Source organism: Rattus rattus, chromosome 6, assembly GCF_011064425.1.
Source record: "Rattus rattus isolate New Zealand chromosome 6, Rrattus_CSIRO_v1, whole genome shotgun sequence".
Classification (NCBI taxonomy): Eukaryota; Metazoa; Chordata; class Mammalia; order Rodentia; family Muridae; genus Rattus; species Rattus rattus.
The window spans coordinates 109220468-109239450 of NC_046159.1; the positions used below are offsets into that span (position 1 = coordinate 109220468).

An 18983-nucleotide genomic window follows, 5' to 3' on the forward strand; every position below is an offset into this window, starting at 1 on the left:
ACACACGCACACGCACGCATGCACGCACCTTTAATCCCAGCACTCAGGAGGCAGTGGATGGATTTCTAAGTTTGAGTCTAGCCTGGTCTACAGAAGGAATTCCAGGACAAGCCAGGGGTACAAAGAGAAACCCTGTCTTAGGGGGAAGAGAGAGAGACAGACAGACAGATAGACAGACAGACTAGATGTGTTCAACCACTAATGAAGAGGCAGCCAAACACCAATCAGAATGTATTCCCAGGAAGAGTAGGACCAGGAACAGTAACCCAAACAAACTCTGAGTCGAATGGGCTGGAAGGGGGTATGGGCTGGAGGAAGGGGAAATGGCTGCTGGGAAGGCAACCAGCAGAGTCTGCTCCAGAGTGCCCTGCGGAGAACCAAAGCAGGCAGATGTGACATCATGAGGGGTGGTGACTGGAAGGGGCCAGCGTTCGCAACGTGAGGGTTGTCTCTGGGAAACTGATGTTTGGGCTGCTGCCCATCCAAAGTTGAAGAGTCAGCAGGCAAAATATGGAGCAAAGCATTCCAGACAACAGAGACCCTGGAGTAGGAGCAAGCGTAAGGATCCCAGCCTCAGAAGGAAGTAGCTCTGAGCTCTCTGTAATAACACCCGCCTTCTGCCCATTCTCTGCCTCAGTCTGCCCACCTGAAAAATGGGGCTGAAGAGTAATTATCTCTCACCCTGGTATAACTGATTCACCAGCAGGGTAGATGCTACTCTACCTTGCATGTCAGCAAGTCTTGGAAAGCCTGGACTGAGGGGACAGGCTCTCTCTTCCCTGAGCAAGTGATGGAGAAACCCCATGTGAAGCCTGTGCAGAGATCCTGATGCACGAGTGCCACAGAGCTTTGACTTCCAATGAGAGACAACCTACAATGCTTGAAGGAGAATGCTAGGTCTCAAACCAGAGACAAAGTGGCTGACAAAGTGCCTATTAACATATCAAAGTGGAGGCTGGCTGCCTAGTTCTCCCAGCATCCCCAAGGTTTCCCCCTGTCACAAGGTCCTCCTGTTAGCGTACCCTATTGCCTACCCTGAACTTTCCAGCCCAAGGCCTGGGCCACCCTTCCTATATAATCCAGCCATTTTGACTACACTGGCCCTTTTTTGGTCCCTTTGCCTGCCACTCTAGGTCACCTCCCCACACATGGCCCTGCTCAAGGTAAAGTCACTCTGGACCCTCCCAGATGTCTCTGCCTCTGCCTGTTTTCTCCCTTATATCTGTAATAGAAGCCCTGACCCCTTAGGAGCAGTCATGTCTGCCTTTCTTTCTTTCTTTCTTTCTTTCTTTCTTTCTTTCTTTCTTTCTTTCTTCCTTCCTTCCTTCCTTCCTTCCTAATTTTCTTTCCTTCTATTTTTTAATTTGCATTCATTCATCTGGTCCTGAAACAGCTACAGAGACCCTTATCTCAGGAACGTGGAGAAGCCTGTGCCTGGGGCCGCTAAGAAGGGATGTCGGGCGTGCGCGTCCTCGTCTTCTTCCCTTCACATCACTTCTACCTGGGTAAGGAGCGGGAGATGGTGGAGCTGACACCAGCCTGTTGGCACAACTGAGGGGCGAGAGAGAGAGAGAGAGAAGAGAGAAGAGAGAAGAGAGAAGAGAGAAGAGAGAAGAGAGAGGAGGAGAGGAGAGGGGTGGCCTGCTTGGATGGCAGGCTGAACATGCTGGTTGGCAGTCATCCATTTGCTGCTCTTCTTCTTTCTCCCCTTCCTCCCTCCTTTCTTGCCTTGTTCACTTTTTCTTTGAGTGCTGGTTAATGCTGCTTAGGGTGGAACCCACGGGCTTCATGCTAGGCTTCACCACTAGGTAAGACCATCAGCCCTGTTCTCTTTCTTCCTGGATAGTCGATCGTTAAGCCTTGCGGACTGCTGTGTGCCTGTAATCCCAGCATCCAGGAGACAAGGCAAGATCACGGGGCATGGGGAGGTCTGGAACGCAGAAGTAGTGACATAGGCCTGTAATTCCAGTACTTGGGAGACTGAAACAGGAGGCTCTCTGCCAGCACTGGCTTACAGAAGTGAGTTGTAGGACATCCAGGGCCATGTAGTGAAACCCCAGCTCAAGTTTACTGAGTAAATAGATGGAAAGGTAAAGGTAGCTGAGGGTGCAGCTCAGCGGTGGAGCACTTATCCAGCTGGCATGTGTGCTGGGTCCAATTGCCAGCATCACACATAGGCACATACTGAAATACATACCTATGTAAAAAGTAAAAAGAAAGTAGGTGGCCCACTGGAGAGATGGCTCAGCGGTTAAGAGCCCCGACTGCTCTTCCAGAGGTCCTGAGTTCAATTCCCAGCAACCCCATGGTGGCTCACAACCATCTGTAATGGGATCTGATGCCCTCTTCTGGTGTCTGAAGACAGCTATAGTGTACTCACATACATAAAACAAACAAATAAATCTTAAAAAAAAAAAAAAGACACATTCAAGTTAGAAAGAGAGAGAGGAAGGAAAAGAAAAAGAAGGATGGATGGATGGGTGGATGGACAGATGGACAGATGGATAGATAGAGCCAGGTGTGGTGGTATAAGCTTGTAGCCTCAGCACTTGGGAAGGGTGAAGTCTGCCACAAATTAGATGTCAGTCTAGGGTGCACAATGAGGCCCTTTCTCATAAAAAGGGAAAGAGAAGAGAAGATAGGAGGGTAGGAGGAATATGGAGGGGAGACGTTCCCACAGGGTTACAAAGTTGATCAAAAAAGAATACACCTGATTAGAGAGCACCCAGAACTGTCAAGTGCGTGGCGGCCCACGCATTGAACGCTTGCAGATCTCTGTGAGCTCCAGGTCAGCCTTCTACGTAATGAATTCCAGACCCTGTAAAAAGGTTTGCTGTTGTGTTCTCTCTCAGGACAGAATGTACACAGATAATTGTTTTGATTCACTCTGCTGCTAAAACAAAACATGGATGGGCATTTCTTTCTCATGGTTCTGGAAGCTGGGAAGTCCCAACGCGCTAGATCTGATGTCTTTGAGAGCCTTTGTCTGTCTCTTCACATAGCGGAATGCATCAGGGCAAGAAGGGACAAAACATTTCACCTTCATGTGCTAGATGAGCAAAGACGGCTACCTCATACCTGAGAGCCTTGTCACAGAGGCATTAATCCATTTATGAGGGCAGAGCCCTCACCACCCAGCCGTTTCTCAACAGGACCCCAGCCAACCCCACCCAGTGGAAAGGATTTCAGAGGGAAGAAGAAACATTTAAACTATGCAAATTTCTGTGTTTTTCTGGCTGTAGACCAGGCTGGCCTCAAACTCAGAAATCTGCCTGGCTCTCTCTTCCTCCCACCCCCTGCCCAGCCTAGTTTAATTTTTAAAAGATTATCTGTGTTTATTTAATCTGTCTGAGAGTTTCATCTGAACTTATGTCTTTGCAGCACTTACATACTCCCATGCAGTGTCTGTGTAGGCCTGAAACAAAATGCTTCAGAGCCGCTGAAACTGGAGTTACAGGTGGTTGTGAGCCACCAGATTGGTACTGGGAACTGAACCCAGGTCCTCTGGAGGAGCTCTTAGCCACTGAGCCATCTCTCCAGCCCCTATAATTATTGCTTATATATTTATGTCTGCTGAAAGCCTTTGTCTGTCTCATTTATTCTGGGGCAGCGTCCTTGAACTCAACATGTAGTTAAGGATGACCTTGAACTCCTGATCCTCCTGTTCCCCCTCCCCATCTATTGGGCTTACACTTCTTTTTTATTTACTTCTATTTTTTTGGCCTTTTTGATAGAGGGTCTCATACAGTAGAACTCAGTCATTCAGCATTAGCCTCTCAGATCTGTGATTGAAGGCTTGTACAACCAGGCTCAGATCAAATGGTAAGTCTTTTTGTTTTTTGGTTTTTTGTTTTGTTTTGTTTTTTTGTTTTTTTGAGATAGGGTTAATTAATTGTAGTGACAATTTTGGAATTTTGGTTTTTTAAAACACAGAACTATTATAAAGAATATGTTTTCGTTTGCATCCCAGGTGTGGGGAGATGGGGCTGCTTCATAACAGCTGACTGTGATTTGCCTCGTGTTTTCTCTAGGGGGGGTGGGGGGTGGGTGTGGTTTTGCCAGCTGCAGATAGTTTCTGTGATTGTGTGACATTTGGAATTCTGGGAACTTTTCAGAGGGTATATAAAGGCTAGGGCCCACGCTGCAGGGTGAGTTGTTGGTTGGTTGACTCTGTGTGTTGAGTGTTGTGTATAAAGAAATAAGAATAAGAAGAAATTAGGGGCTGGAGAGATGGCTCAGTGGTTAAGAGCACTGACTGCTCTTCCAGAGGTCCTGAGTTCAAATCCCAGCAACCACATGGTGGCTCACAACCATCTGTAATGAGATTGGATGACCTCTTCTGGTGTGTCTGAAGACAGCTACAGTGTACTTATATACATTAAATAAATAAATCTTTAAAAAAATCTTTTCAAAAAAAAAAAAAAAAAAAAGAAGAAATTAGCTATCCTGAAGTCAAAGATCAAACTTGCCCCAAGGGACTCGACACCCCTAATCAGCAGGAAGTAGTGTAATGACGATAAAGCCCTTTCCGACCCCCGAGCTGGGGACCGAACCCAGGGCCTTGCGCTTCCTAGGCAAGCGCCTACCACTGAGCTAAATCCCCAACCCCTCGACTTTTACTCTTATATAATGTTAGGAAGGTTGAAAGGGTAGAAAAGAGGTGGAAAGTGGGAGAAAAAAAGAACCCACAAAGTAGTTAAAGACAAGATACAGCTAATGAAGTTCAAACTGGTCTGAAACTCGTACGTGTGCGTCCTACCATAGGATCACAGGTGTGCCCTACCACAGGATTACATGCATGCATACCTAGCTGTTCCTGTCTGCAGCCTCAGTTTTCTGTGTGCTAGGATCACAGGTGTGCCCTACCACAGGGTTACACGCGTGCATACCTAGCTGTTCCTGTCTGCAGCCTGTTTTCTGGGCGCTAGGATCACAGGTGTGCCCTGTCATGCCTAGCTACTCTAATTCCCCAGTCAATCTTTCAGCTTCCGCCTCCACTGCTAATTGGCCCAGACTCTCCCTCTGCCAGTTTCACATCCCCAGCAGAGAAATCTGACTGGCTCATTGTCCTGGTTTGGTTTCTGTTGCTGTGATAAAACACGGAACCAAACCAACCTGGGGGTTGGGGAGGTGTACTTCATCTTAGAGGTTACAGTTCAAAACAGCTCAGGGCAGAAGCTTGAAGCAGAGAGCAAACATGGAGGGACACTGCTTACTGGTTTGCTCCCAGACTTATGTTTAACTTTTAACTTTCCTTCCTTCCTTCCTTCCTTCCTTCCTTCCTTCCTTCCTTCCTTCCTTCCTTTCTTTCTTTCCTTTCTTTCTTTCTTTCTCTCTCTCTCTCTCTCTCTCTCTCTCTCTTTCTTTCTTTCTTTCTTTTTTTCTTTCTTTTCTTTTTTTCGAAGCTGGGGACTGAATCCAGGGCCTTGCGCTTGCTAGGCAAGCACTCTACCACTGAGCTAAATCCCCAACCCCGTCTGTCTGTGTCTGTCTGTCTGTCTGTCTGTCTTTCTTTCTTTTTTTTAGGACAGGGTTTCTTTGTGTAGCTTTGGCTGTCCTAGAACTCACTCTGTAGGTCAGGCTAGACTGGAACTCCCAGAGATCTGCCTGCTTCTACCTCCTAAGTTCTCGGATTCAAGTATGGGCCACTGCCCGGCACAGCCCAGGCCCACAGTGGACTGGGCCCTCCTATATCAATCAGCAATCAAGAAAATGCCCACAAGCCAGAAGAAGTGCCCGCAGGCCAGTCTGATAGTGGCAACTCTTCAATTGAGGCTCCCTCTTCCCAAGTGTGTCAAGCGGACAACCACGATTAGCCATCACATTCGGTTTATCTTGGCATGAAACAGATAGCGTGGTAGTCGTCTGCAGATGGCTGAATGAGTTCTCTGGCCCAGTCACTTGTGAGCAGAGGTAATAGGGACTTGTCTTTCAGTGCAGGAAAACAAGTATTTTCCTCACAAGAGACAGGGAAGGGGCTGACCCCTGATATACACAAAGTAGAAAGAAGAGAAAGGCAAACATATAAATTATAGCAGACTACACCAGACAATAAATCTAAGCCCGGAGGACTTAGGAATGTCCAAGGAAAGGCAGACTTAAGGAGAACAGAAGCTTGCTGGGAACTGCGGGTGGGACGGCCATCCAGGAGGAGAAACAGTAGGGGCAGATGGCAGCAATTGCAACGGGTCAAGGTCAGTTCAAACGGAGGAGTTCAAAGACCCTGGAGGCAGGGAACAGGGGAGGCGCAGAAGGGTGAAACTGAAAGATAAGGTGAGCTCAGATCGCAAATGACCATGGTGAGTAAGGAGTGAGGGTTTATCCCAAGGCAGCGAGGAGACAGACTGCACTTTAGCTGGGAGACCACATGGTCGGGTTTTCCGGAATCAGGTGGTTCAGTGTACATAGAACCTCTACATCCTGCCATGGTAGGGGTGTCACAGCTATAGTGCTGGGCTTTATTATTTTTTTTATTTTATGGTATGTATAAGAATGTATGTCTGTGCTCCATGTGCATGAAGTGTCCAAGGAGACCAGAAGAAGGCAGGCATCGGGTCCCCTTGGCATTGGAGTTACAGGTGATGATGAACCACCCTGTGAGTGCTAGGAACCAAACCTTGTCCTCTAAAGGAGCAGGCGGTTCTCCCAACCGTTGAGCCCTCCCTCTCTCTCTCTAACCCTGTGCTGGGCTTTATTAGCTGTCAGGGGATGATCTTTCTGTTTGAGTGGGGACCTTTAGTTTCCACCCTAAGCTCACCATAAATATCTCTACATGTCTCCAGCTACAAATGGGACAAACACAGGGGTGTTGATCTGAGATAGTCAGGTTTCGATTTGAGAGATGGTACCCCGGTTCTTGGAAGGTAGGAAGACGGGATCTGTTTGAACGTTAAATCAGAAGGGGCCCTGGAAGAAGAGGTGTCAGCTAGGCAGTTCCTATGCCCGATGAGATCTGAGTCAGAAGAGGACCAGGCTAATGAGAGTGAGGGGTAAGAGACTTTCTTCAGTGGAACCCCTGGTACTGGGGAGCTGATTCGGATGAAGGCGGGACAGAAAGCCTGTAACCCAAGTGAGTCAAGCACATGCAGGGACTCCACGACAAGGAATGGGCCTGGGAGAAGGATGTAGGCTGGAGAGTTTGTGTTGTTTGCATTGTCATGTGTGTGCACACATGTGTTCATGTGTGTGCACATATGTGTGCACATGTGTTATGTATGCTTGCATTTGTGTGGGCACATGTGCCCATGCATGTGGACACCTGAGATGGTTGTCTAGTATCATCTTCCATACTCATCCGGCTTCATCACTGAGGTATTCTCAAACCCAGAGCTCACGCATCTAGCTACTCTTACTGGCCAGCTTGCTCTGGAGACCCTATGTCTGCCTTCCAAGGCTGGAATTATACCTACTGGGCATCTGTGTGAGAGGATCCAAACGCTAGCCTCATGCTATTGATTCACCTCTCCAAGCCCTGGGCTGGGGATTTTAGTGTACTGAATTCGCCCTGCCTCTGGTGAGTGCCTCAACCATTCAGTCTGTTCCTCTAGGTGGTCAGAGCTGTTAGAATGCAATTGTTCTTTCCACTTAAGGCAGTCGTCCACCTCAGCACCTCCCAGGGGCTGACTGTACATCCAGTGTTTACTCTAGCTGGGTTGTAGTGTCTCACTATGTAACCTCAGGCTAGCTTGGAATTTACTGTGTAGTCCAAGCTGTCCTTGAACTCTCAATCTCTTGCTCTTGCTCCCAGAGTACCGGGATCACAGGTGTTTGCAACTAACTCTGTATGCTTCTTTTAACGCCCACCTCCATTTTCAAGTTTCCCCCGTCCAATCTACTCACAATAATCATATCACTCCAAATTACCCGTGGGACTTTTACTTCTGTGGTCTAAAAGAAAAAGGGAGGAGAAGAAGCGGGTATAGAGAGAGGGCAGACATAGGCAGGGCTGGGGCATTCCTGAGAACCCCTCTTCCTGGCTGGCCCTGAAACCTGTAATGGGCTGTCCTTCACCCATTATGTGATTATCTAGATTTTGGGGTGGAATATAGGAGCTCGAGCATGGTAAGTTTTACCCTGCCATCTCTCCGTCCTCAGGAATTCTTTCTCTCTCTTACCCATACCTGGGAGGGGGTCCCAGCAGCACTTAAGCCACGTTCTCCAGAAACTGGGAGGGACGGAAGTGGGCGTTTTTCTCACTGCTGCCCAGGCCTGCTACTGAGTCTCTGAGCCTGTTATCCCACCCTGGTACCTGCTCATGACAGAGACATCCCCTGGCACCCCATGACTTCTCTGAGTTTCTCCTCTACAAAACTTGATTCCAAGGAGGCTATCATGCTGGGTTGAGCTAGGGAGGCTAGGGAGGTTGCAAGCGCTGGTATAGATGTATCTTTGTTAGTTCTCTCAGAATGTAATGTTATCCCTGTATGTGTTTCTTTTCTTTTCTTTTTTTTTAATGAGACAGTTTTTCTGAGACAAAGTTTGGCCGGAACTGGCTCTGTAGGCCATTCTGGTCTCCAACACAGAGATTAGCCAAGTCTGCCTCTGGAGTGCTGGGCTTAAAGGTATGTTGTGCCACCACTGCCCGGCTGTCTGTGTTTCTGAAAGCATTTAATTTGTGGTGGCCCATATATGTAATTTTTGCCTGTAATTGAGGCAGGAAGACCACCATGAGTTTGAGGCAAGCCTGGGTTACAGATCACAAAACCTAAATAAATAAGACCACTTATTGACCTGATTTTGTTTCCCCCTTACTATGTTAAAGGCTCCTAGAGCCCAGTGATTTGTCTACATTAGATACAGTTTTAAAAATCTTACAGCTGGGTATGGTGGACACAGCTGTTAACGTCAGCACTTGAGAGGTGGAGGCAAAAGAGTCAGGAGTTCAGCATCATCTTCAGCTACATAGCAAGTTCAAAGTCAGCCGAGGGTTCCATAACCAACCCTCTTTCAGAACAAGCAAGAACCTTCATTTTCCTCATTGGCTAATGACCCAGAGCAACACTAGTTTGATATGTGTGTGTGTGTGCGCATGTGTGTGCGCACGGGTATGTTTTAAGTTAAGGAGGAATTCCTTAGCAGTTACCAGATAGACACTAAAGAATGCTACAATCCCAACACTCAGGAGGCTGAGGCAGGAGCATTGTTATGAATTCAGTGCCAGTCTGGGCTATAAGCTAGTAACCAGGTCAGTCTGAGTTACATAGCAAAATCACATTCCCATCTGCCACCCTTCAAAAAGAATATAGCGGGCTGGAGAGATGGCTCAGTGGTTAAGAGCTCTTGTCCATGTTACAGAGGACCCAGGTTGTTCCCAGCACCCAAATGGCAGCTTGTAAACATCTATAACTCTAGCTCCAGGAGATTCAACTCCCTTTCTGACCCTTTGAGCACAAGCATGCATGTGGCACAAATACATACATGGGGCAAACCAGCCATGCACATAAAATAAATTAATTTAAAAAAATATGCTACATGATCATAAAGAAAAATTCCTGTTAGGTTTTCCATATGCTACCTGACTAGCAGTTAACCTGTTGGGAACATTTGCTGATGAGCAAACCTTTACCCAGTTACTAATGTGTGTAGATGGTTCTAGAATGCTCATGCCCATCTGATTACTCCCATGCTCTTATTATGCAGGGCTGAACAGCACAACTGGATGACCTTTGAGAAAGGGCTATTTTCAGATGACCTGGATGGACAGCAAAGGAATCAAATCCCTTAAATAAAAATTTATTGACCTAAAAAGAAAGAAAGAATATGCTATATATCTAGGCAATGAATAACAGACATTTCCAAAAGCACAACCCATTAAAGAGCATGCGTGAAGAGGCTCCCATGTTGGCACTCTGGGGGACAGCTCTACCTTTGAGTCACCCTAGCTCAGGCACAGGCGCACACGAGATGATTCCGCCGGTCCAGTCTGTTTCCAGCTAGCTTCAGTCTTTCTGGTCAAGTCCCCAGATGTTGTGTTGCAGAAAGAAGCCATTCCCACAAGGATCTGTGTGAACCTTTGACCCACAGAATCTATGCTCACAGTACAATGCTAGGAGGAAGGAAATTCCTGCAATAGGTGAATCTGGAGAAGGGGAAAGAGGCTAGAGATGTAAAGTTCAAGGCTGTTTGAATAGCCAGGGTTACCATCCCAGCACTGGGCAGCTGAAGGAGGAGGGACCACGGGTTAGAAAGAGAGTGAGCTAAGCTGCCTGAAGGAAAGGAAGGGAGGGAGGGAGGAGGGGCGGGGCTGGGGCTAGAGAGCACAGTGAGTAAAAAAAAGTTCGGTGGCTTTGGCGTTAGACAGCAATGGCGTCCATGATAGAGCTGAGAGGGATTTGGGGAGACAGAAGGACAAATATTCCATCTGGATGGCAGAAATGACCCACCAGAGCAGTATTGAATGCTGCTCAGTGTTATATGCAGGATCTGTTCTGAAACCACCAAACAGCAAAGTCGCCGTAGACACCATGAGGGATTAATGAACCTCTGGGCAGGCAGATGAGGGAATGTTGATTCGGTTATTGCCGGCTGGAGAAGCCACACTAGGGTCCTGAGCTGTAAAACAAGGAGAAAGCCAGCTGGGCTCCAGCATTCATGTTCTTTGCTCCTGTTTGTGGGTGCTGAGTGACTGGCCAGCTGCCTTAAACTCCTGCTGCCCCATATCCCCACCTCAGTGGAGAATAAATACCCTCGAGCTGGGAGCCCAGATAAAGCCCTTCTCATGCAAATTTCTATTCTCAGAATGTTTTGTCACAGCAACAGGAAAATTAACTAAGAGAGTAGGATTCGGCATTTTCCTGCTCCAGCCACAAAACAGCTGAAAAATGTTTCCCGTGCTTGCTGTAATCAACTTGCACAAAATGGGGCAGCTTAAGGTAACAGGATGGCCGCTTCCCAGCTTCTGTGGTCACCTCTCTACCACCTCTGCGGCTGTTGTCACAGTGTTCTTCCCAGCACCGGTGTCTCAATTTCCGGGTTTGGTTTTTTGGCTTTTTTTTTTTTTTTTGTATTTGTTTACATATGCCAGATTGACATCAGATGTTCCTCAACTTTGCCCCACCTTTTTTTTTTTTTTTTTTTTTTAATTTCTCTTTTTTTTTTTTTTTTTTTTTTTTTTGAGTGGGAGTTTCTCATCAACTCCAGGATCCTGCTGTATTCGTCCCACTAGCTCTGGGATTACAATCACGGTCCTGCTAGTTGTTTGTTCTTTCTATCTATCTATCTATCTATCTATCTATCTATCTATCTATTATTATTATTATTATTATTATTATTATTATTATTAGTTGTTGTTGTTGTTGTTGTTGTTTTGGAGGGGAGAGACAATGACTAGGGACCAGAACTCCGGTCCTCATGTTTAAACAGCAAGTGCCTTTCTGACTGAACCAACCCCAGTGATTTTCCTGCTCACTGTGTAGCCCTGGCTAGCCTGAAACTTGTAGACAGTGCACAGAGATCCGTATGTTTCTGTCTCCCATGTGCTAGGATTGAAGATGTGCACCATCACACTCAGCTCCGACGGCCCAGGAGACCAGTCACTGGATTCGAACTCATCTTGGTCTAGTGTGGTGTAAACCTGAAGACATCTGCAAAGACTCTTCTTCCAAATAAGGCTGCATTCACTTCGATGTCTCTATTATTTCAAAACACACACACACACACACACACACACACACACACACACACACACACACACACGCATGTTTTTTATAGATAAATGTCTATCTATAATATATGTTATAGATTATAAATATAAACATCTAGTCCTCATGTATATGTGGATGTGCACTGTTTGTGTTCCTTGTGCCTATCAGAGTCAGAAGAAGGTGTTCAGTCCCCAGGAACTGGAGTTAGAGATAATTGGAAGCTGCCATGTGAATTCTGGAAATCGAACCCAGGTCCTCTGCAAGAGCAACAGGTTCTCTAAACTGCCGAGTGATCTCTTTAGCGCCTCTTAATCAATATTATTCTGGGTATTGAACCCAGGGCTTCGTGTACGCTGGCTAAGTATTCCACCCCTCACCTATATCCCCAGTCTTTTTCTTCCTTTTATTTTGAGACAAAGTCTCACTCTGCTCCTCGGGCTACCCTTGAACTCATTCTGTATCTCCTAGTAGCATGCTTTAAAAATTTGATCCTCCTGTCTCAGGCTCCTGAGAGGATGGGATTACAGGCCCGAGACAAGTGACCAGGTCCAGCTTAACACATCTTTCAGGGGTGCACAACTCGACCCACATGGGGGATAGGAGCCAGAGCTAAATTTTATTGATGAACCCCACACTGAGGAGCTGCAAAGGAGTTTTCATTCTAGAGTAACGACAGCAGTTGTGGCGAGCCACCTCATCCCTACGACATTCATACTCACCCCCACGCCATTCATTCGTGGCCTTATTTTAAGATACTTTGTTGTTGTTGGATACAGGGTTTCGCTGTGTAGCCTTGGCTGTCGGAACTTGCTCTGTAGCCTAGCTTGGCCTCAAACTCAGAGATCCATCTGCCTGTCTCTGCCTCCTAAGTGCTGGTATCGAAGGCATACACCACGCTTGCCCGGCAGAATTGGAATTCTTAATCCTCTTGCCTCAGCCTCTCAGTGACAACACGTATCTTCTGTCCATGAAAGCGCTCATAGAACTTGACTATGTGGAAATGCTTTGTCTTTCCCACCGCCCAGCAAAAATACTCTTTAAAAGATGATTAAGTTGAAATGGGTCTATTAAGGTGTCCTCTTAAGAAAGTCACGTGGTATGCTAATTATGTTCCTCTTATAATGACCTTGGCTGTCTTCAAGAAGAACCTCAAGGGGTTGGGGATTTAGCTCAGTGGTAGAGCACTTGCCTAGCAAGCACAAGGCCCTGGGTTTGGTCCCCAGCTCCGAAAAAGAAGAAGAAAAAAAAAAAGAAGAAGAAGAAGAACCTCAAGTCCACCTGCCTGCGAGGAGGACGGTCTGATAGTCATTCCAGGGGTAGGTCTGCTCCCATACATCATTGCTCAGCCCTGGGCATCTGGAGGGGTCCCCCAGACTACCAGTGATACAGCAGGAGACCCTGGCTCTCTGATTCTGTTCTGTGGCCTCTGCAGCTGTTCTGTAGTGATCTCTACCCAGAGGCCCCTGCAGCTTCCTGCTCAAGCTTGAGGATTTAGCTCCATGGGCCTGGCTCTTTTGCATCCCTACCCCTGTCCCTCAGTCCCAAGGTTTCCACCCACCTACTACCCATTCTGGTCCTGGAGCCCTCATGGAGTCCAGCTGCTGTCTGCTTTGCAGGCTCCCGGATCGTCTAACTCTCTAACCCCCATTTGCAGTAAAGAGAAATGAGAATTTACTTAAAGATGTATTTCTACTTTTTATTTATGTATATATGTAGATGCATGCCAAGTGTGAGGCCTGATTTCCCCGGAGTTGGAGTTATAGACAGTTGTGAGCTGCATTGCGTATGCCAGGAACCAACCTTGATCCTCTGGCAGAGCAGCAAGTACTCTTAAACACTGAACCACTGCTCCAGTCCTTGTAACTTTTTTTGTTTTTGTTTTTGTTTTTGTTTTTTTTTGTTTTTTGTTTTTTGTTTTTTTGGAGCTGAGGACCGAACCCAGGGCCTTGCGCTTGCTAAGCAAGCGCTCTACCACTGACTAAATCCCCAACCCTCAGTCCTTGTAACTTTATCCAGTGTACAGGTGTGTGTGTGTGTGTGTGTGTGTGTGTGTGTGTGTGTGTGTGTGTCCTCTGTGTAATGTTGACCGTCCTGGAACTCTGTAGACCAGGTTGGCCTCAAACTAAGAGATCCCCCTGCCTCTGCCTCCCAAGTACCAGGATTAAAGCTGTGTGCCACCTGCCCAGTTGGAAAAGTGCCTTTCATTCCTCTTAAGGGGTCCACCGTAGAAACAACAAATGGGAGTGGATTCTCAATTGATGACTCCATTCCTATCCTGGGCACTGACATCTCTTAACCAGAGAAGAGAAAAAACAGCAGAGGAAGGTTGTGCCTGTATTGTAACATGGATGTTGCAGTCTCCCTGATAGTTTTAGGGACAATTTAAGGACAGATACCTAAGAGTAAAAGCTCTGTGCTCCAAAACAGGTGCTCAATAGATGCTGGATGAATGATTTGCTCAAGGTATTCAAAACTCTCCCTAAACATTGTACTTACAGGCAGCATTAGGAGGCTAAAACCCCAGGACCCCTAGTGCTCACTTTTGTTGACAGGGCTCTGGTTGTTGAAGCATGAAAGGGGCTCATGCTCACAGACCTAGTCTCTGGGAGAAGCGGCTGCAAGGAGGGATGTTCATTACTGGACTTTTTTCTTACATGCAGCCAAATCTTGGCTACCTGTGAAGATCAGTTCCCTGGCCAAACTAGGCAATTACATCTTTCTGATTCTGGGCAGTAAGAAGTTAAAACGTCAACAATCTTAGGCTAGACATTTTGTGGAGGGCTTGCCTAGCCTCGACCTCGGGTGCTGCAGAAGCAGGTGTGGTGAGTCATGCTCAGAACCTCAGCACTAAAGAAGTAGAAGCAAGAGAACTGTAATTTCAAGGTCATCCTCAAGTACAGAGTGAGTTTAAGGCCAGCCTGGGCTACTTGAGACCCTCTTTCAAAAAACAAATTGATAATTTTGAAAGTTCAGAAAAAGCATTGGAAGGTTATTGGTTAGGCAAGCTATTGTTTGCTGGTTCATTTGCTCGTGGGTATGGGGGTTTGCAGGGAGCTGGGGGAAGGGACAGTCTTTTGGTTTTGTGTTTGCTCCATCAAGCCCTGGCTTTAGCATGTTAATAAAAGTGACTAAGGGCTGGAGAGATGGCACAGTGAGCAGCTAGGAGCACTGATGCTCTTCCAGAGGGTCAATTCCCAGCAACCCCATGGTGGCTCACAACCATCTGTAATGGGATCCAATGCCCTCTTCTGGTGTGTCTGAAGACAGCTACAGTGTACTCATATACATAAAATAAATAAATAAATCTTTTTTAAAAACTGACTGTCTATGACCAGCTGATCACCACAGCTTCTGACTTCCAGCTGCCCTCCCATGCAGTGCCCCTACCTGGACTAAAATTGGCCTGTTTTGCCTAGGTGACAACAGGGAGGGCTGCTCCCAATAGGGCATATCCTGAGGAGAGCCCCTCAGCCAGATCTCTCTTAGGATTGGGGACCAAGTTCTTCATCCCCTTTTCTGTGACACACACTACTGCATAGAAAGGTACCCAGTGATCTTGGTAACAGACAATGGGGTTTATTCTTAAGTGAGAGAAATTTAATTTCAGCCATCTGTGTGGGCAATCTCAAAGGTTCCCAATCAACCACCAAGCTTTGAGAGAAAGCTACCTAATAACCAACACGTGTATTTCTGAAAACGAGATCCTACCAATGAGGATATGAATTCTCCACCCCTCCCCCCACCCCGAGAAAGCATTTCATGTAGCCCAGGCTAGCCTCAAAATCACAACACATAGCTGAGAATGGCCTTGAGCTTTGGATCCTCCTGCTTCTACCTCTGGTGTGCTGGGATGTCTTTTTTTTTTTTTTTTTTTTTTTTTTTTTTTTTTTTTCAGAGCTGGGGACCGAACCCAGGGCCTTGCGCTTCCTAGGCAAGCGCTCTACCACTGAGCTAAATTCCCAACCCCTTTGTTTTTGTTTTTGTTTTTTTTTTGGTTCAAAAGTAAGTTCTCCTTTTCTTTCTTTTTTTTTTTTTTTCCGGAGCTGGGGACCGAACCCAGGGCCTTGCGGTTGCTAGGCAAGCGCTCTACCACTGAGCCAAATCCCCAACCCTCGTGCTGGGATGTCAAGAATTTGCCACCATACCAGGCTTTATATCCTGCTGGGGATAGAAGCCCAGAGCTTTGAGCATGCGCAAATGCTCCACCAACTGAGCATGCGCAATTGTCCACCAACTGAGCCTTAACTCCAGCCCTCCTTGAGTTACTTATTGATTTTCGTTGGGAAGCAAACCCTTAAACTATAATTGGAAAGAATCCCTATCAATGCTAAACAAAGACACAGCTATGCATGACTTAGACGTAAAATTGTCCCACCTCGGTGAACTTCGGGAAAGGGGAGAACTCTGTCATCCAGCCAAGACCGACTTCTTAGAGAAGGGAACTGTGAAGGAAATGCGTTTCTCTGTCAAAGGCCGAGTCTGTCCAACAATGAGGGGAGAGAGCAGGAGTGGGAACAAGTGCTGTCGAGTTGAATTCCTACAGCACAGGAAACCCCAGCCCTGCATAAGGGACAAGGGAGGGTGGGAAAATTTATATTTAGCCGAGTGTGGTAGCAGATACCTTTTATCTTACACTTGGGATGCAGAGGCAGGCAGATACCTATGAGTTTGGGGCCAGCCTGGTGTGCTGGGATGGCCAGTTCTAGGACAGCCAAGGCTACACAGAGAAACCCTGTCTTGAAAAACCAAAATAAATAAATAAGTAGTAATTTAAAATAAGGAGGAAAAGAAATTAAAAAGCAGTTGTAGTTAAAAAAATTTTTTTTGGGGTTGGGGATTTAGCTCAGTGGTAGACCGCTTGCCTAGGAAGTGCAAGGCCCTGGGTTCGGTCCCCAGCTCCGAAAAAAAGAACCAAAAAAAAAAAAATTTTTTTTTTTTTGTATTGTTCTCTTTTTGAGTCAAGATCTCACTCTATAGTCCAGACTGGAATTCACTCTGTAGCCCAGGCTAACCATGGTGATCCTCTTGCCTCAGCTCAAGGACTGGGCTTACAGTGAAAGTATCACACTTGGCAGTGTTTTCCTTCAGACTCTAGCTTTCCCCCAGCAGTCCTCAGCCTCACGGTTAAAAAGGAAGGACAAAGGCCTTTAAAGTAGGGCCACACCCTTGGTCTTGGAAGCTTGGAGAGCCATCCTAGAGTCCTTCTGAAATAGTTTTTAAAACACTTCCTCCAGTTCGGCTGCCTTGTAAGGGTGTGGCAGGCATTCAGGTGAACTGCACACAACTCAGGCAAAGCTAAGCAAGGAGCATGCTGTTCCTGGGCCTCAGGAGGAAGCAAATCGCTGTGAGAGCAGTGAAAGACGTCAAAGGGGAACCGGGACTGGGACAGAAGTGTCTGTCCTCAAGACCTTGCCTTACCTCTTCAGCCAGGAGACAGGCATTCCCGGCAGCCACTGCACCCCTCTTTCTTCTCTACAAGAATTTGGGGTAACGTAGAAATCAGAAGTGTAACAGGGAACCACAAACACAATCTTAGGGGGACATGGGGCAGGTAGGAGTTTTAACTGACTGGTAATCATGGGCAATCAATGCCAGCCTTGCCAGGAGGGAGAGGAGGAAGCCTGTGGTCCTGAGTACCCCATTCCCTTGAATGTTTCGGAAGCTTTTGGGTAAAGGAGTTTGGGAGCTTATCCCTCACCAACACACAGGGCAATGTCCCCAGCAAAATGAAGCCCAGGCCACCCAGCATGTGTTGGAATCCCTCCCCAGTGTAAAGTCCCTCGTCCCAGGAGGCTTCCCTCTTGGGAAATCAAAATCCAAGCCATGCATTGGGGTGCAGAGCCTCCACCGAAGGCAGAGGCATCCCAGGGGAGGAGGCAAGGCTGTGAGGCCTGGGGCCCAGGTGTGTTTCCAGAAAACAAGGACTATCTACCTGGAGGGTCGGAGGCAGCAGGGGAGCAGCCCCAAGGGGAAGGGCTTTCACAGTCTCCATGCTACTTCTGAGGCAAGGAGACACCAACAATGAAGGGGAAAGGAAAAGACTTGGGATTTGTTCTTCACGGGTACATAATGTTTGTACATATTTATGGGGCATGGCACACACATACAGTGTATCGGTCACATTGGGAGGATCTCTCTTAGGACTGGCATACCATTTCCCTCTCCTCAACCCTTGCTTTTAATTTGTTTGCTTATTATCTATTTTTTTTTCTTTTTGGTGTTTTTTGTTTTAGCTTGTTTTGTGGCAGGGTCTCATGTAGCTCAGGCTGGCCTCAAACTAGTTATATGGCTAAGGATGACCTTGGACTCCTGCTCCTTCTGCTCCCCCACCTCCTAAATGCTGGGGTTACAGGCTATGACTTCACTTCCGGTTTGTTTTACTTATGCATGATGTGTTTGCATATCAGGAAGTTCTCAACAGCTGAGCAATGTCCCCAGCCCACCCTTTACTTTTTATTTTGAGATAGGGCATCGCTAACTGGCCAAAGCTTGCCTTGAACTGTCTCTGTAGCCCAGGCAGGCTTTGAGTTTGAAATCTTCCAGTCTCAGCTCCTGAATAGCTTAGAGTGTTGTGCCTGGCTGTTCTGATTATTGTTTTTGACACAGAGTAGCCTGTAACTCAGGCCGATTTTGAACTGTGTAGCAGAGGCTAGCCTTTAATTCCTTAGTCCTCAAGCCTTTGAACCTCTGCCTCCCAAATGATGGGATTACAGGTGTGCACCACCAGCCACCGTGCATGGTTCTTAGCCTCTTTCTTTTAAATAGAGGTTCTAATTCACTGTAAAGGATTACATATTAAACTGTCCCATCTCTGTAGTCTACTCAGAGGAAGTGAGCAGGTAGGTTCTCTACATGCTCAGGAATAGAGCTGGGATTTCGGGTCAAAGACTTCAATTCTTCTTCTTAGAGTTCAGCCAGACTAGAGTATGGAAGGTGGAAGCCCTGAGTCCATACGTTCGGCCTTTTAAGCACAGACCAATGATTTTGACGTAGAACACATGGGGAGGAGCGCAGCAAATGGCTCAAGCTGTAGAAGGACCTGGAGTCAATTCAACCGCTCAGCACCAATAAGACAGAGATGCAGTGTTCACTCACAAGCTGGCAATGCACCCTTGGCTGCAATTGGAGGTCTCAGATGTTTTTAGGGGATCTTCATCTACAACGGCTGAGGGCTGGGAGGAAAGGGCTAGAAGCACATTTGATGGGAGATACTGGCAGAAAGGGCGCAGCAGTGTGCTCCCCCAAAGGAGGCTTTGGGTCCTCTTAGGAAGTGAAGAGATAAAGGCCGTCTGAGGTCTCTGTCCCTGTCAACTCTGTCCCTGGTGGAGCAAGGAAGATGGC

General features: G+C 47.0%; 1 pseudogene; it reads left to right on the top strand.

Annotated features, from left to right (window-relative positions):
- The first annotated feature begins 9447 nt into the window (after window positions 1–9447).
- LOC116904687 lies at window positions 9448–9545 on the top strand (annotated as a pseudogene).
- Window positions 9546–18983: the final 9438 nt, after the last annotated feature.